The sequence below is a fragment of the Bos grunniens genome, chromosome 18, assembly GCF_055505025.1.
Source record: "Bos grunniens cultivar Pamir isolate PY7600 chromosome 18, Bosgru_T2T1.0, whole genome shotgun sequence".
Taxonomy (NCBI): domain Eukaryota; kingdom Metazoa; phylum Chordata; class Mammalia; order Artiodactyla; family Bovidae; genus Bos; species Bos grunniens.
This window is the reverse complement of record NC_141182.1, coordinates 46,915,513-46,931,995: the sequence shown is the minus strand read 5'-3', so window position 1 is coordinate 46,931,995 and position 16,483 is coordinate 46,915,513. Positions and strand designations below refer to the sequence as shown.

The window sequence follows — 16,483 nt, the reverse complement described above, 5'->3', positions numbered from 1 at the left end:
GAGTTCCTCAGTTTATTTATTTTTAAGCAGTGATAATTATGTGTATCTAAATAGAGTTTTTGTGAGGACTGTCAGAAATTTTACATAAGCCCATGCTCAATAAGTATTGTCATTAATTAATAACAGTATTACTGTTAAGGACATAAGTCCTAGGGTGGCTCAGATGGTAAAGAATCTGTCTGCAATGCCAGAGACCCAGGTTCAATCTCTGGATCAGGAAGATCCCCTGGAGAAGGGAATGGCAACCCACTCCAGTATTCTTTCCTGGAGAACCCCATGGACAGAGGAGCCTGGTGGGCTACAGTCCATGGGGTCTCAAAGAGTCGGAAACGACTGAGCGACTAAGCATACATACATATTACTATTAAGGTGTTAGGAGTTCATGTAAGAGGTGGGCCTTATGAATATATCAAATGTGAAAAAACAGGAGTTCATGTAAGAGGTGGGCCTTATGAATATATCAAATGTGAAAAAACCTTCAAAACCACCTCTTCTGAAAAACAGTAGCAAAGTAATTATCATAAGATGTTCATTTAAAGGGTTGTAAAATTTGAAGATTAGAAATGTAACAGAAGAGTAGTCAAAGAAATTTGCCCAACTAAGGAATCTAAAACCACCTCCAAGTGTAACTTCAAGAAAATCAAAACTAAAACTACAAACTAGAAGTGAATGACAGTTAATTCTGCATATCAAAACCAGTTCATGGGACTTCCTTGGTGATCCAGTGGTTAAGAACCTGTACTTGCACTGCAGGAGGCACGGGATTGATCCTGCATGACGCCTGATATGGTGAATAAATAAACAAACAGTTTGGTGTAACCAAAGCTGTACTCCTATCAGAACCCAAGGTATAAAGGTAGATTAAAGAATTCAAGTAAATCTCCAGCATCTACTCCTTGCCAATCACACTAAACACATTAAGTGAGTGGTCAACTAAAAGGGGGAATTATCACATCAACCCAAGTTAACAGTAAGAATGATTATTAAAAGAAAAAGCCAATAAAATCAGAAACAATAGTAGACCTAAACTGAAAGTTAACAATAGACCTTCCCTGGCGGTCCAGTGGTAAAGACTCCAGCTTTTGGTGTAGGGAACATGGGTTTGATCCCTGATCCAGGAAGATTCTACATACCCCAAGGCAACGAAGCCAGTGTGCCACAACTACTGAGCAGCCCATGCACCGCAACTAGAGAAAGCCCATGTGCAACAATGAAGACCCAGCACAGCCAAAAATAAAAAAATACATTAAATTGTTTAAAAACAAATTTAATAGACAATTGAGAATGCTGATGTAGGAAAAAAGACATTTAGCAGTATGAATGAGGAGGGGGTATTTTTAAAAAATAGCTACTATCCATGACTATTTAGAAATCTAGAAAGAATGGATTTTTGTAAAAATATCAAAATTGATTTAAGAAAATATGGGATTTCTGAACAATCAGTGATTGTGAAAGAACATAAAAAGTCATCCAAGCTCTGTCTCTTTAGAGAAAACAGTTTAACCTACAAAACCTTAAAGAACAAATAATCCCTGAGAGAAGCTTACCAATTCATCATCAAGGCTAAATAAAATTATGATTAAAGAAACTCAACAAGGATAGCTCCTGAAGAACAAACTGTAGATAATTATCATTTGTGAAGATAAATAGAATTCCAGTTAATTTAATCCAGTTTATCAGATTTCCAGTTAATCTAATCCAGTTTATCAGAATTAATTTTAGATGGAATGTCTGGAATTGTACCCATCTCTGGATTAAATATTCAGTTCAGTTCAGTTCAGTTGCTCAGTCATGTCCAACTCTTTGCGACCCCATGAATCACAGCACGCCAGGCCTCCCTGTCCATCACCAACTCCCAGAGTCCACCCAAACCCATGTCCATTGAGGTGGTGATACCATCCAACCATCTCATCCTCTGTCGTCCCCTTCTCCTGCCCTCAATCTTTCCCAGCATCAGGGTCTTTTCAAATGAGTCAGCTCTTTGCATCAAGTGGCCAAAGTATTGGAGTTTCAGCTTCAACATCAATCCTTCCAGTGAACACCCAGGACTGATCTCCTTTAGGATGGGCTGGTTGGATCTCCTTGCAATCCAAGGGACTCTCAAGAGTCTTCTCCAACACCACAATTCAAAAGCATCAATTCTTTGGCATTCAGCTTTCTTTAAATAGAATTTTGATATTGTAACTGCAGGATATGATGGTAATGAGGGAAAAGGCCTTGATCCAACTCCAGGGATTCCAGGTCAGGGCCTGTGAATGAATCTGAGAATCTTAGAAAACACATCCCCTCAGCCCTCGTGGTGGCCTGGGGCAGAATACACATTGCACCCAGTGTCTGGGGCAGAATACCCATTGCACCCTGATGCCGTCCATCTGCTCAGTCATCCTGAGTGTTCATTCAAAATACCTGCATTTTCTGCATATACCACTGCCTACAAAGGGTTTAGAAAGCAGTGTGCTGCATGTCATTTTTCTTTAAGTGGCTTAATGATTAGGATGTACAGTTGGAAGGGCTCAAAGCTATGACATTAAAAATTGTCTCTCATGGGACTTCCCTGGTGGGATGGGGCTTCCCTCATAGCCCAGTTGGTAAAGAATCCGCCTGCAATGCAGGAAACCCCAGTTCGATTCCTGGGTCAGGATGATCCGCTGGAGAAGGGATAGGCTGCCTACTCCAGTATTCTTGGGCTTCCCTTATGGCTCAGCTGGTAAAGAATCTGCCTGCAGTGAGGGAGACCTGGGTTCGATGGTTGGGAAGACCCCCTGGAGAAGGGAAAGGCTACCCAGTCCAGTATTCTGGCGTAGAGAATTCCATGGACTATACAGTCCATGGCGTCACAAAGAGTCGGACATGACTGAGTGACTTTCAGTGGATAAGACTGTGCTTCCACTGCAGGGGGCACAGGTACCATCCTTGGTCAAGGAACTAAGACCCTGCTTGCCAAGCGACACAGCCACAAAAAAGAAAAATAACTGAATAGTTTAAACGCAGGCACAGGATAAAAATTTTCAAGTTAAATTTTGTATTCACATAAGTGAATCTTCACACATTCTTCTCACCCTGTCGCCCTTCATGTAGCAATCACTGCTACCAAGTTCATGTATATACTTCCTGATTTCTCTGTTTGCTTAAGTGTAAACATACACATAACACTCTTTATAAAAATGTTTTATATAAGTGGTAGCAAATTTCTGTACATTTCTATGAATAGTTTTGCTTAGCCATATACCTTAAAGATTGGACCACATCGATACATAGTGGCCTTATTCTTTTATAACAGCTGCATAGTATTCCATACGTGTTTCATACTTCTTTAACTTCATCAATTAAGTTTTTACTAATTTTTGCTCTTTCCAACAATCCAATAATATCCTTGCACATACATTATTTTATATATGTGTAATAGATCCTTAAGATGAATTTCTAAAAGTGGAAATGTTAGATCAAAATGTATATACTTTTTTTAAAGCTTTCTATCCTCACAGACTCTTACAATGTACCCAGTGCTCCCATGACCAACTTCAATAATTACCATTTTATGGCCAGGCTTGTTTTATCTGTATTTCCACCAACTCCTCCAACTCCATGTTGTTTTTGAAATAAAACCCAGATATATCATTTCAACTATTAAAAATTTTAATATGTATCTCTAAAATATATCACAATTTTACAAAAGATTTTCACACCTTAAAAAAATTGAGAGTACTGCCTTAATACTATTGCATATCTGATAGGCAGTGTTCCTTTCTGATTGTCTCATGAATGTCAATTTTTAAAAAGTTAATCAGGATCTAAATAATGTCCAAAAATTGCAGTTGATATGTTTTTTAAGCCTCAGTCTATGTATTCTCCTTTATCCTTGTTTTTGCCTCCAGCAATTTAATTTTTGAAAAAACTATTTTGTTTGCCTTACAGTTTTTTAAACCTCGGTTTTTGCTGGCAGATCCCAGTGGTCAGTTTAACCTGCTCCTCTATCCTTGGTTATTTCCTATGAGTTGGTACTTGATATCAAGGATACATTGAGGTTCAATTTTTGTTGTTAAGATTTCTTATAAGTGGTTAATATTGAGAGGCATAATAGATGTCTTTTTATGATGTAGCAGCCATTGATGTTCAATTGGTAAATCTGTTAATAGGGACTACAAAATGATATATTATTTCTTTTTCCTTTTTTAGCTAGAATACTTTGATAAAGAAAAACGTCCCCTAAACTGCTGTTTGGTTACCCATGTAAAGAAAGGCAAGTTTCCAAAATAATGAGCTGGTTCTCTAGCCTACTGCCATGGTAACCAGTGAGTTTAGGGTGGTATGTATGTGAAACATACTCAGTACATTTAAATCTATGTAAGCTGTACTCTCATTGATGCTCAGATTGTTCCCTGTGTGGTTTGACACAGGAGTGTCAAAAGGACACTTGTCTTTGATCACTGGCCTGGTGTCAGCCACAGTAGGCTGTCCCGAGCTCGTCTTGTTCATTTCCCTAGTTCCCACCTTGATGTAGCCATTTTCTAAGGAGTCCTTTTTCTTTCTGCTATTTTGGTACTGTCCAAAATGGTATTTAGAAACCACAGTCACTAGTTGTACGTCATTCTGCTGTTTGGACATTTTTAATATAAATACACATTTTAGGCCATTTTGTACAAATCACTCAAGTGCCTTCAGGAAGATTATGCATCTATGCATCTGCCCGCTTTACAAGAGATCCCAAAGCACCGCATGAATTCCTCTAACATTTATTGAATGTTCACCATTGGCTGGGTGAAAATGGAAAAGTCACTTTTGTTTTCTCTTTCATTCCTTTGATTATGATGAATAGAGATGACCATTGTTCACGTATTTGTTGACCACTGGTTTTGCTTTCAGCATGGTGCCTAATATATAGTAGGTGCTCAATAAATATTCATTAATTGAATAAATTAATTGCATGTTCATATGCTTTATTCACTTAATATTGAGGTAGTCATATTTTTCTTACTTAAAAGAACTATTTTTGAGAGGAATACATGTGTACAAAATCCCTAGTACAATGCCTGAAATTCACCAAGTGTTAGTTCCCTGCCTTGGGGTTTGTGTCCGTTGTCATCTGTGCCTCTGATTTGGCTTATTTTTCTACTTTAAGATAAAGAAATTGAGGGCCTTCCCTGGTGGTCCAGTGGCTAAGACTCCACACTTCCAGTGCACAGGGCCCGGTTCAATCCCTGGTCAGGGAACTAGATCCCACATGCTGCAACTAAGAGCTCACATGCTGCAACTTAGGCCCAGTGCAGCCAAATAAGTAAATAAAAATTTTATTAAAAGAAAGATGAGAGTCAAAGAGACAAAGTAGTTTGCCCAAGGCCTCTGAAGTGGAAGATTCTAATTTCAAGGACAAGGGCAAGACAGGGTAGAGTTTCATGTGTACAGATTTGAGGGTATGACTGAAAAGGAAAAAGATAAGTGTTTTTTCAGATAATCTATAAATTTCAGTCTGAAAAAACACTGGTGGCTCAGACGGTAAAGAATCCACCTGCAATGCAGGAGATCTGGGTTTGATCCCTGGGTTGGGAAGATCCCTTGGAGAAGGGAACAGCTACCCACTCCAATATTATGGCCTGGAGAATTCCATGGACTGTATAGTCCATGGGGTTGCAAAGAGTCAGACACGACTGAGTGACCTTCACTTATAAATTGTGGTCAGTTCATGGCCCTAACACAGAAAGTGGAAATGCTAGGAACAAAAGGATGAAAGAACTTAATAAGATTTTTGTTTGTTTTATCCTTATAAAAGAGTAAAAATGCCCAAATAGAATACAGAGAATATAGGAAAATGGGAGGGAAAAACATTTACCTTAAACATAAATGTTACCATTTTGGCATACTTCCTTCTAGCTTCTAAGTTTTTAAAAATTCAAACTTTGTCTTTACTATGGAACACTTCAAACATATGCAGAAGTAGAAAGTATAGTAGAACGAGCCCTCATATTCTTATTACCCTCCTATATAAACCATCAGCCCAAGGACTTCCCTGGTAGCCCAGTGTTAAGATTTTGCCTTCCAATGCAGGGGGTACGGATTTGATCCCTGGTTGGAGAGCTGAGATCCCACATACCTTATGGCCAAACAGAAGCAATACAGTAACAAATTCAATAACTTTTAAAAATAGTCCACATCAAAAAAAATCTGAAAACCATCAGCCCGTGGCCAGTGTTGTTTGTCTGTACTCACATCTACTTCCTGTTTCATTGGGTTCTTTTGAAAGCTGATCTCAGATGTTACATGATGACATCTGAAAATATTTCAGTAATTATCTCTTAAAGAGACTTTTAAAAAATTCTAAAAAATTAGAATTTCTAATCCTGAGCCACTAGTAGAAAACAGTAAAATTTTCTACCAAATCCATTTTAGCTGATTCTCACTGTGATTGCAGAGAAAGTTGTTTCATATGCATAGGAGAATTAGGAATTTAGGAAAAGACTTTCCTAGAAACAACATTCTCTCCCAGATTCTCTCTTTTCTTTTCAAAAAGAAAAATTTCACAGGTGTGATTGTGAAATGTGAAGGGTTTTTTATTGTTTGTATTAAAAATAACTGACATGGTACAAGTCTTAACCATAATTCTAAATCTTTGATGTGTTTAGAATTGCATTTGCTACTCTGTTCCTAGGAGGCAGTCAGATACCTGTTGAATGACTGAGTTAATAATAAAGTAGGCAAGTAATAGAATATTTTTATGGTGAGGAAAGATGTAGGTGGGGAAGTTCCCTTTACAAAAAAAAAAAATTTTTTTTTAAGATAAATATAGATGTGAAATTCCTCACTTAGAAGTCACCATGCCTTAAACCTTGGCTGAAGAATTTCACGAGTAATTCCAAAGAATTACCTTTTTTTTTTTTTGGCTGTGCTGTGTGGCTTGCAGGATCTTAGTTCCCTGACCAGGGATCCAACCCAGGTCCCAGTAAAAGCACCAAGTTTTAACCACTGGACCACTAAGGAATTCCCAAGAATTCACATATTTTAATTTTGGAAATAAAGTTTGATATTTCATCTTTGTTAGATTCATGAGCAACATTAATGATGGACCAGGTTGTTTTACTATTCCAGCTAGGAATCACTCCGGCATCTCAAGTCTAATATGTAAAGCCAGGTTTACATTTCCACCACCCCCATCTTACAGCTCCAAAATCCTCTTTTCCTTCCACATTTCTAACATATCTTCTAACAATGTCCCAGTCGGCCTGGTCTCCCAAGCCATAAATAGACTATTGGCTATGAGTTCTGGTACCTTATCTTCCACATGTGAAATATTAGCTTTAGGATCAGGTCTGTGCTCTATCACTAGGTAGATATAATAACCTAGCTTCTCTAAGCATCTGTTTGGGGCTCATCATAGTACCTCATGGAGTTATCATGAAAACTTCAATGTGAAAACCTAGCAGAGTTTCCAGCACAACAATAAAATCAGAAAGAAAAGTCTGATGTTACATAACAATTCAAAGTTACTTTAGTAATTGCAGGCATACCTAAGTTGACCCATTCCTAGTCATACAAATAAGCTCCTCTAATTCAGTAAATGGCCCCCCATTGCCCACCCTGATACCCAGGGACCCTCCTTGGCCTGCCTCTCCCTGGATATTTTGAAATCTCTTTTGTTTCTACCACTGGGGCATTTCTGGAACACACACCCCTTTGGTGAGTACCATGAAGAGGTACTTTAGGGTGATAAGCCCTGCAGCCAGAATTCCTGAGTTCAAATCCAAGTACTGCTCCTTTACTTGCCAAGTGGCCTTGAACTAGCTTCATAATTTGTGTCTAGGTAGTAATTCCCGTGTGAGGATACAAATAATGTATGCTTAGAGCATGTCTGGAACATAGTAAAGGTTGAGTACATTTATTTGAATTCAGTTCATCTATTCATTGAGCACCTACTATATGCCAGGCACTATTCTAGGCGCTGGAGATACAGCAGTGAACAACAGAGACAAAAAGCCCTTCCTTCCTGCAGGTTGTATTCCACCCAGGGGAAGAGAGACCACATCATAAGTCAATTTTGTAGTAATGTTGAAGGTGTTCTGCATTGAGGTGAAAAAAAGGGCAGGGTAAGGAGATCAGGCTTGGGAGGGAGGTTGCAATACAGCGATTGCTAGTTTCTGTCATCATCAAGTATTTAATAATTGTTCTATTTAATATATGTTAATACATATATGTGTCTTACTTATTAATTAATGAACTCATTACTGTTTATCATTTGTTGTTGTTGTTTAGCCGCTGAGTCCTGTCTGACTCTGCGACCCAATGGACTGTATATAGACCACTAGGATCCTCTGTCCATGGAATTCTCCAGGCAGGAATACTGGAGTGGGTTGCTATTTCCTTCTCTGGGTGATCTTCCTGACCCAGAGATCGAACCCACAATCTCCCGCTTTGCAGGCAGTTTCTTTACCACTGAGCCACCTGGGAAACCCTTATTTATAGTTGTGCTGTGCTAAGTCACTTCAGTCGTGTCTGACTCTGCGACACTCTGGACTGTAGCCCACCAGGCTCCTCTGTCCATGGGATTCTCCAGGCAAGAATACTGGAGTGGGATGCTATGCCCGCCTCCAAGGGATATTCCTAGGATCAAACCTGTGTCTCTTTCCTCTCTGGCATTGGCAGGGGATTCTTTACCACTAGCACCACCTGGGAAGCCCTTATTTATAGTTATTAAGTGCTAATTATTAAGTAGGGGGATTCCCTGGTGGCTCAGATGGTAAAGCGTCTGCCCTTAATGCGGGAGACCCAGATTCGATCCCCGGGTCGGGAAGATCCCCTGGAGAAGGAAATGGCAACCCACTCCGGTACTCTTGCCTAGAAATTCCATGGTTGGAGGAGCCTGGTGGGCTACAGTCCATCAGTGATAGTTGTTTATCATTGTTACAATTTTTATTCTTGTCCTAAGTCAGCCCTCATCATCTCTTATCTTCCATCAGAAAGCTGTATCTAAAATCAAGTATAACTATGTTCCATCAATAGTCTTCACTCACTTAAGGAACAGAGTAACCTAACTGAACCTTAGCTCTGCTTTGCTCACCAGCTTCGGCTCTTAGGCCTCCCTCTGGATCTACCTAAGTCACTTGCAGCTCATCCTCACAGCATATTGTGATTTCCTGTGACATAATGACATGAGAAAGGGACAATGTCACTCTGTGACCAAATCTGAAATGAGAGACAATAATGCTCTGCAACCACAAAAATGACATGGTTCATGGTACATGGTTCCGGGTCATGACTATTCTAGCTTCTAATACCCAAGGGGACGTGGGGACTTTCCTGGTGGCCCAATAGCTAAGGCTCCACACTCCCAATGCAGGGGGCCTGGATCCCACACACTGCAACTTAAGAGTTTGTATGCCACAACTAAATATCCTGCATGCTGCCACTAAGACCTGGCACAGCCAAATAAATAAATATTTATTTTTAAAAAGCCTGACATGAAGGGGAAAGGTATCGGGAAAGACAGGAGATTTTCTTGGGCAGCTTTCACCTTCATTAGATGCCCAGAGTCCTGATGCAGGAACTGGAAGGATGCTTCGGGCCTTGGCAAGCAAACACATCCACCCTTGGGGAACATGGATGGCCTCTAACTGAGGACAGAACCCTTGAAATCCAGAGGGCAGCCCCTGGCTCAGGCTCCCTCCTGGGGATGGTCAGGGTCTTGAGACACTTTAGCTGGGGAAGGGCAGAGAAGAGGCTCCCAGACTCACCTGACTGTGCCCCACCCTCCTTCAACCTGGGGGATCAGTCCTTACCCTCTGACCTGCATACACCTTTTCTGATACCCACACAGTCCCGCAGCTCTTTCCGCTTATACCCACACCAGCGAGGATATCAGTCCCCTCTTCCTTTCTCACCCATGATGCCTGGGGATATAGTAACAGCCCTGTTTTGCAAATGAAGAAACAGACTTGGGGTGGTTAAGGCAAAGCAAGCAACAGAACCAGGATCTGAATTCATATTGGGCTTAGTAGCAAGCCCAATAAGATACCTCAGAGAGACAGTGAGGAAAAACTATAATAGGGACTTCCCTGGTGGGTCCATTGGTTAAGACTCCACCCTTCCAATGCAGGGGGTGTGGGTTCCATCCCTGGTCGGGGAACCAAACTACGATCCCACGTGCTGCATGGTACAGCCAAAAATAAATAAATAAAAATTTAAAATAAAAATCCACAATGGGAAAAATAGGACAGAGGGAAATGGTGGGGGTCAGGGGGTGGGGCATAGGAAATGGGACAATGGGGGAAAAAAGAAACAACCAAAACTGAATTTATATCTAAGGAGTAAAAGTGAAAGTCGCTCAGCTGTGTCCTACTCTGTGACCCCATGGACTATATCCTGCCACGCTCATCTGTCCATGGAATTCTCCAGGCAAGAATACTGGAATGAGTAGTTGCTCCCTTTTCCAGGGAATCTTCCCCACCCAGGGATCAAACCCAGGTCTTCTCCAGCATTGCAGGCAGATTCTTTACCTAAGGAGCCATAGCCTAAACCGAAATCACAAAGATTTACTCCTATATTTTCTTCTCAGTTTCATAGTTTTAGCTCTTTGATCCATTTTGAGTTAGTTTTGGCATATGGTATGAGGAATATCCCAACTTAATTCTTTTGCCTGTAGATACACCATTTTTCAGAGAAGGCAATGGCACCCCACTCCAGTACTCTTGCCTGGAAAATCCCATGGACGGAGGAGCCTGGTAGGCTGCAATCCATGGGGTCGAGAAGAGTCGGACACGGCTGAGCGACTTCACTTTCACTTTTCACTTTCATGCATTGGAGAAGGAAATGGCAACCCACTCCAGTGTTCTTGCCTGGAGAATCCCAGGGACGGGGGAGCCTCGTGGGCTGCCATCTATGGGGTCGCACAGAGTCGGACACAACTGAAGCGACTTAGCAGCAGTAGCAGCAGCAGCACACCATTTTTAATTACTATTCTTTCCCCTACTGTATGCTCTTGGCACTGCACTTTACTCCTACTATCTATCATCTTATTTTTGACCACAAAGTTCAGAACTACCCCTGGTATGAGAAGGAAGGGAAGGAGGGAATGGTGACTACTAATATGCTTTTTGGAAATCTGCAGAAAAGTTTACCCTGTCAAAGTTCTGAGTTTAATTTCATACTGGCACTTCTGCTTAGTAAAATTCGAGAGAATTTTATCTACTGCTAGAAAAACAAATGTTTGAGTTTCAGCTACCAACTTTCAGTGCATTTTTTTACAATTTTATTTATTTACTTATTTATTTTGGCTGTGCTAGGTCTTCGTTGGTGCGCAGGCTTTTCTCTAGCTGTGGCAAGTGGGCGCTACTCTCTAGATGTGGCGTGAGGGCTTTCCATTGCGGTGGCTTCTCTTTATGCAAAGCACCGGGCCTAGGGCACGAGGGCTCGGTAGTGGTAGTTCCCGGCCTCTGTGGCACAGGCCCAACAGCTGTGGTGCATGGGCTTAGTTGCTCCTCAGCATGTGGGATCTTCCAGGACCAGGGATCAAACCCGTGTTTCCTGCGTTGGCAGGTGGATTTTTAACCTCTCAGCCACCAGGGAAGCCCTCAAAATCCAACTGTACATGTTATCTGAATTAGTATTAATTGTGCTTAGAATGAATGGTTTTACTGTTAGAAGAAAAAGATTAATGAAATGAGATGTGTTCAAATTCCACTGCTGGATCAGAAAACATAAATAATGGCAATGTTGAGAAAAAACGTTGATTCAGCAGACTTCTTAGAGCAACATTATCAAAGGAAAAAAATACAAGACTGTAACACATATATATGGAATCTAGAAAAATGGTACTGAAGAATTTATTTACAGGGCAACAATGGAGAAACAGACATAGAGAAAAGACTTTTGGTCACGGGGAGAGGGAAGAGAGGAAACTTACATTACCATATGTAAAACAGATAGCCAAGGGGAATTTGCTGTATGGCTCAGGAAACTCAAACAGGGGCTCTGTATCAGCCTAGAGGGGTGGAATGGGGAGGGAGATGGGAGGGAGTTTCAAAAGGGAGGAGATATATGTATACCTATGGTTGATTCATGTTGAGGTTTGACAGAAAACAGCAAAATTCTGTAAAGCAATTATCCTTCAATAAAAAATTAAAAAATATAAGACTTTATCATGAAGATTATTTTTTAATGGTTTATCAAATATATAAAATTCAAGGAAAATGTCATGCCACAATATATTTCTCTATGGTTATATTATTACCAAAAAAAAAAAAAGAGAGAGAATTTAATTAAAGACGCATGAGGGACATCCTCGGTGGTCCAGTGGTTAAGAATCCACCTTACAGCACAGGGGCACAGGTTCGATTCCTGGTCCAGGAATGAAAACCTCACATACCACGGAGCAACCAAGCACCTGTGCCACAACCACTGAGCCCGTGCTCTGCAACAAGAGAAGCCAGAGCCACAAGAATCCCACACGACGCAACCAGAGAGTAACGCCCCCTCACCGAACTAGAGAAAGCCCATACTCGGCAACGGAGAGCCTGTGGGCCACAGCAAAGACCCAGCATGGCCAAAAATAAATAGAAATTAATTTTTAAAAAAGAAACATGGACATACAGCACACCCACCTGCTGCTGTGTCCAGAGGATGCTGTGCTCTGCCGTCCAGATCACTGTTTCAGGACCAAGGCACTCAGCCCTTCATCTGCTTGAAGCGCTGGCTGGTAATGCCTTGCAGCTGAGTTCTCCCCAGTGCATGCTCTCAGCTAAAGAAAGATTTCTATTTGCAACTACGTCTGGTGATGAATGTTAACTATACTTGTGGTGGTGCTCATTTTGCCGTATATACAAATATCGTCATGTTGTACACCTCAACTAATAGAACATTATATGTCAATTGTATCTAAATTTAAAAGTAAAAAAAAAAGACGAAAGGTCAAATAAAGATTGCAATGTGATATCCCCTTTCTAGAGATGCCTTATACATGCACACATCAGAGATACTGTGAGCTAGTTCCAGGCCACCATGATAAAGTGAATAACACAATAAAGCGAGTCACATCAATTTTTGGTTCCCAGGGCATATGAAAATTATGTTTACTCTATACTATAGCCTATTAAGAGTACAATAGAATTATATCTTTTAAAAGTACATACCTTATTTTTAAAATCCTTTACTGCTATAAAGTGCTAACCTTCATCTGACAACGCAGGGTTGTCACAGACCTTTAATTAGTAAAAACCACAATATCTGCAAAGCACAATAAAGTGAAGCATAATAAAACAAGGTACGCCTGTATCCAGTTACTGGTTGATGCTAGAGATTCCAGCCCCATTGTCCCAACTTGGAGAACTCTGAGAGGCCATCCAAGCTCACAGCTCCCCTAGGCCTGATGTAGAACACCCAAGGAAGAGGCCCTCCCAGGGCTTGAGATCCAGAGCTTGTTGGAGAGGGCATGGCTATGGCTCACCGAAGGGCGAGAGAATGGTGGTGGTGGATCTTGCTGGAAATGTGCCACTTGGAACTTGTTGGAATGGAAATCCACTCTGGTGTGTCAGGGAAAGCTGTTTGAGGGGAAGTGTCTCACCCGAGGCACTCTGCTATAAAACCACCCAAAGAGGACACTTCCCTGGTGGTGCAGTGGTTAAGACGCCATGCTTCCACTGCAGGCGGTGTGGGTTCAGTCCCTGGTCCAGAACTAAGACCCCACACAGCAGGACTACGGGGGAAAAAACAAAGCTACTGGCCACTAGGTGCTACTTGGCTGCTCTGTACTTTATGCTGTGCAGCGCCCTGGTTCAGGAGAAGCTGAGATCACCGTGGGAACCTGGTGCCAGAAACTGCCCACGCTGCAGGAGCTGGGCATCGGGGAAGCCAAGCGCACTGTAGGAGCCTGGCCACCGAGCACAGCAGAACGAGGACGCAGACCCCCCTTTCCATTCTGCAGTGTCCATCCACTCTACTGATGAAACTTATCATCATGCCAACTGGCAAAGAAAAAGCTTTTTTTAATGACCCTATATTCATTTTCACGAAACAGACAAAAGGGTGAATTTAGAGCTGCTGCTGCTGCTGCTGCTAAGTCACTTCAGTCGTGTCTGACTCTGTGCGACCCCATAGACGGCAGCCCACCAGGCTCCCCCGTCCCTGGGATTCTCCAGGCAAGAACACTGGAGTGGGTTGCCATGTCCTTCTCCAATGCATGAAAGGGAAAAGTGAAAGTGAGTCGCTCAGTCGTGTCCGACTCTTTGCGACCCCATGGTCTGCAGCCTACCAGGCTCCTCCGTCCAATGGGATTTTCCAGGCAAGAGTATTGGAGTGGGGTGCCATTGCCTTCTCCAGAATTTAGAGCTAAAGGGCAATAAATCAGTAATCAACACTGTCTATCTCTTGGACTGATTAGTGTAGCACGCTCTACACCCATGTAAGCCCCTATACAACTGCAAAATGAGAAACTTAGTCGTGTAACAAGATACAACTGTCCTCATTACAAATGAAGAAATTCTCCCCCTTTCCCCTAAGTGAGATGCACAGACCCCAGAAGTCACTGTATGCATTACTGGCTATATTAATTACTCCTCAAGTCACAGTCTGACTGAATACTAGTTTAAGGCTCAATTGTAAAGTAACTTCCAAAAACTTGCATATAAACTAAAAATGTATCAAGGAAAGAGGAGAAAATAGCACGTACAAATAAATACATACAGTAGGAAAATGGGCGACTGGCCATTCTTCGTGGCTCAGATGGTAAAGAATGCCTCCAATGCAGGAAATCCAGGTTCAATCCCTGGGTCAGGAAGATCCCCTGGAGAAGGGCATGGCAACCTACTCCAGTATTTTTGCCTAGAGAATTCCAAGGACAGAGGAGACTGGTGGGTTATAGTCCATGGGGTCACAAAGAGTAGGACACGACTGAGCAACTAACACACACAGAGGCTAATAAGAGACTTCACTGGGGGCCAGTGGCTAAGACTTGGGGCTCCCAACACAGGGGGCCGGGGTTCAATCCCACAGTCCGCAACTAAAGAGCTCACCTGCCATAACAAACAGCCAGCACAGTCAAGCAAGTACATGTTTTTTTTAAATAGGCAAATGGGAAGTATGGAAAGCCACTACAATTTTCATTTTTGTAACCGGTCACAAGGCCATAACTGATAGCTTCCTTCTTCCTCAGCCCATTCTGTATTTCCACCACCCTCTCAGCCAGAACCTCATCTGCTCCAGGTTCTTTACCTGGTGGGGTGATCTGTTTTGATTGTCTCCTACTCACCCCACTGCTAAAGGAGGGTTCCTTTACCTTAACCTTATTTGTACTTACTTGCATCTGGTGTGACACAGTATCAGTGAAACAACTTAGGACTTGGCACTTTCACTGCTGAGGGCCCAGGTTCAATCCCTGGTTGGGGAACAAAGATCCCACAAGCCATACAGCTCAGCCAAGAAAAAAAAAAAAAAACTTCTATTTTGGGATATAGTGTATATAATTTTTCCATAATAAATCAACAGATAAGTTAGAACTCTACATCTCAATAATAAGGGCATATATCTCATCAAACCAAACCTACACTGCTGTGAAATACTAAGAAGCAATTCTTTTTAGGCCATCAAGTCTGGCATAGATTTGATATAGTCTATTTCCTTAGAATACTGATACTGCAAACTTCACAATACTTTTTATTTATGTGACATATCAAGATAATTTTATGAGGAAATTCCCTGGCAGTCCAGTGGTTAGGACTCCATGCTATCACCAAGGGTTTGGGCTCAATCCCTAGTTAGAGAACTAAGATCCTGCAAGCTATGCGTACTGCCAAAGGGAAAAAAAAAAAAACACAAAAAGATAATTTTATGACACTTTAGTTTTACTTAAATTCAACTCTATACTCACAGGATTGAACATACCACCAGGATTATAAAAAGGCATTATTAATCAGTACACATGAAACTGAAAATTTTGTAAAGGAATTACAAGCAATGGAGCTATAAGTATGACCAGAAAAGATAGTGGAGCTATTAAACTATTGGGAGAATTACAGGAATAATTCTTTATATGACAAAACTTTGGCACCCAAAGAGATTCTTCTGAATCTTATTAAATGCATTGTTTTCAAATGCAGTAAGAATTGTTAAAATGAATCTCATCAAAGAGCTGAATTAATGAAATATTTTGTTCAAACACTGGAGCTATTATACTGAAATGTGTTGATTGGTTGGGATCAAGGTGAAGTTTTGCACGTTGTCAGTCTTCTGGTTTCAACTGTTCTGGGGTCTATGTGCTTGAGGCCAGCAGTTTTCAGCTGGTGGGGGTCTGGTTCCTTACAGGAACAACTTAAGAAGGTGTGCCAGACCTTCATATCTTCAGGGAACTGGGTGTTGTGATTCTGCTATGTGACTGGTTTATAGTCTAAACTGTTACTGGCTTCCCAGTCCAACAGCTATTTCTTGTTTCTACATCTTCACATTTTCTAATCATTAACTCTTGAGCAAGCCTTTTGGGACTCTGGGGAGGACTAGGAGACTAAAGCAA

The 16,483-nt window shown here is 41.4% G+C and overlaps 1 protein-coding gene across 2 annotated transcripts in view; it reads right to left on the bottom strand.

Annotated features, from left to right (window-relative positions):
- Positions 1-16,483, bottom strand: part of ZNF146 (zinc finger protein 146) — a 68,497-nt gene that overhangs the window by 46,728 nt on the left and 5,286 nt on the right. The window contains exon 2 of one of the 2 annotated variants that reach the window (XR_015145840.1): positions 14,662-14,799. The exons of the other annotated variant lie outside the window; for it this stretch is intronic. The gene's annotated coding sequence lies outside the window, so the exon portion shown is untranslated. The remainder of the gene's footprint in view (positions 1-14,661; positions 14,800-16,483) is intronic. 2 annotated transcript variants of the gene reach the window in all.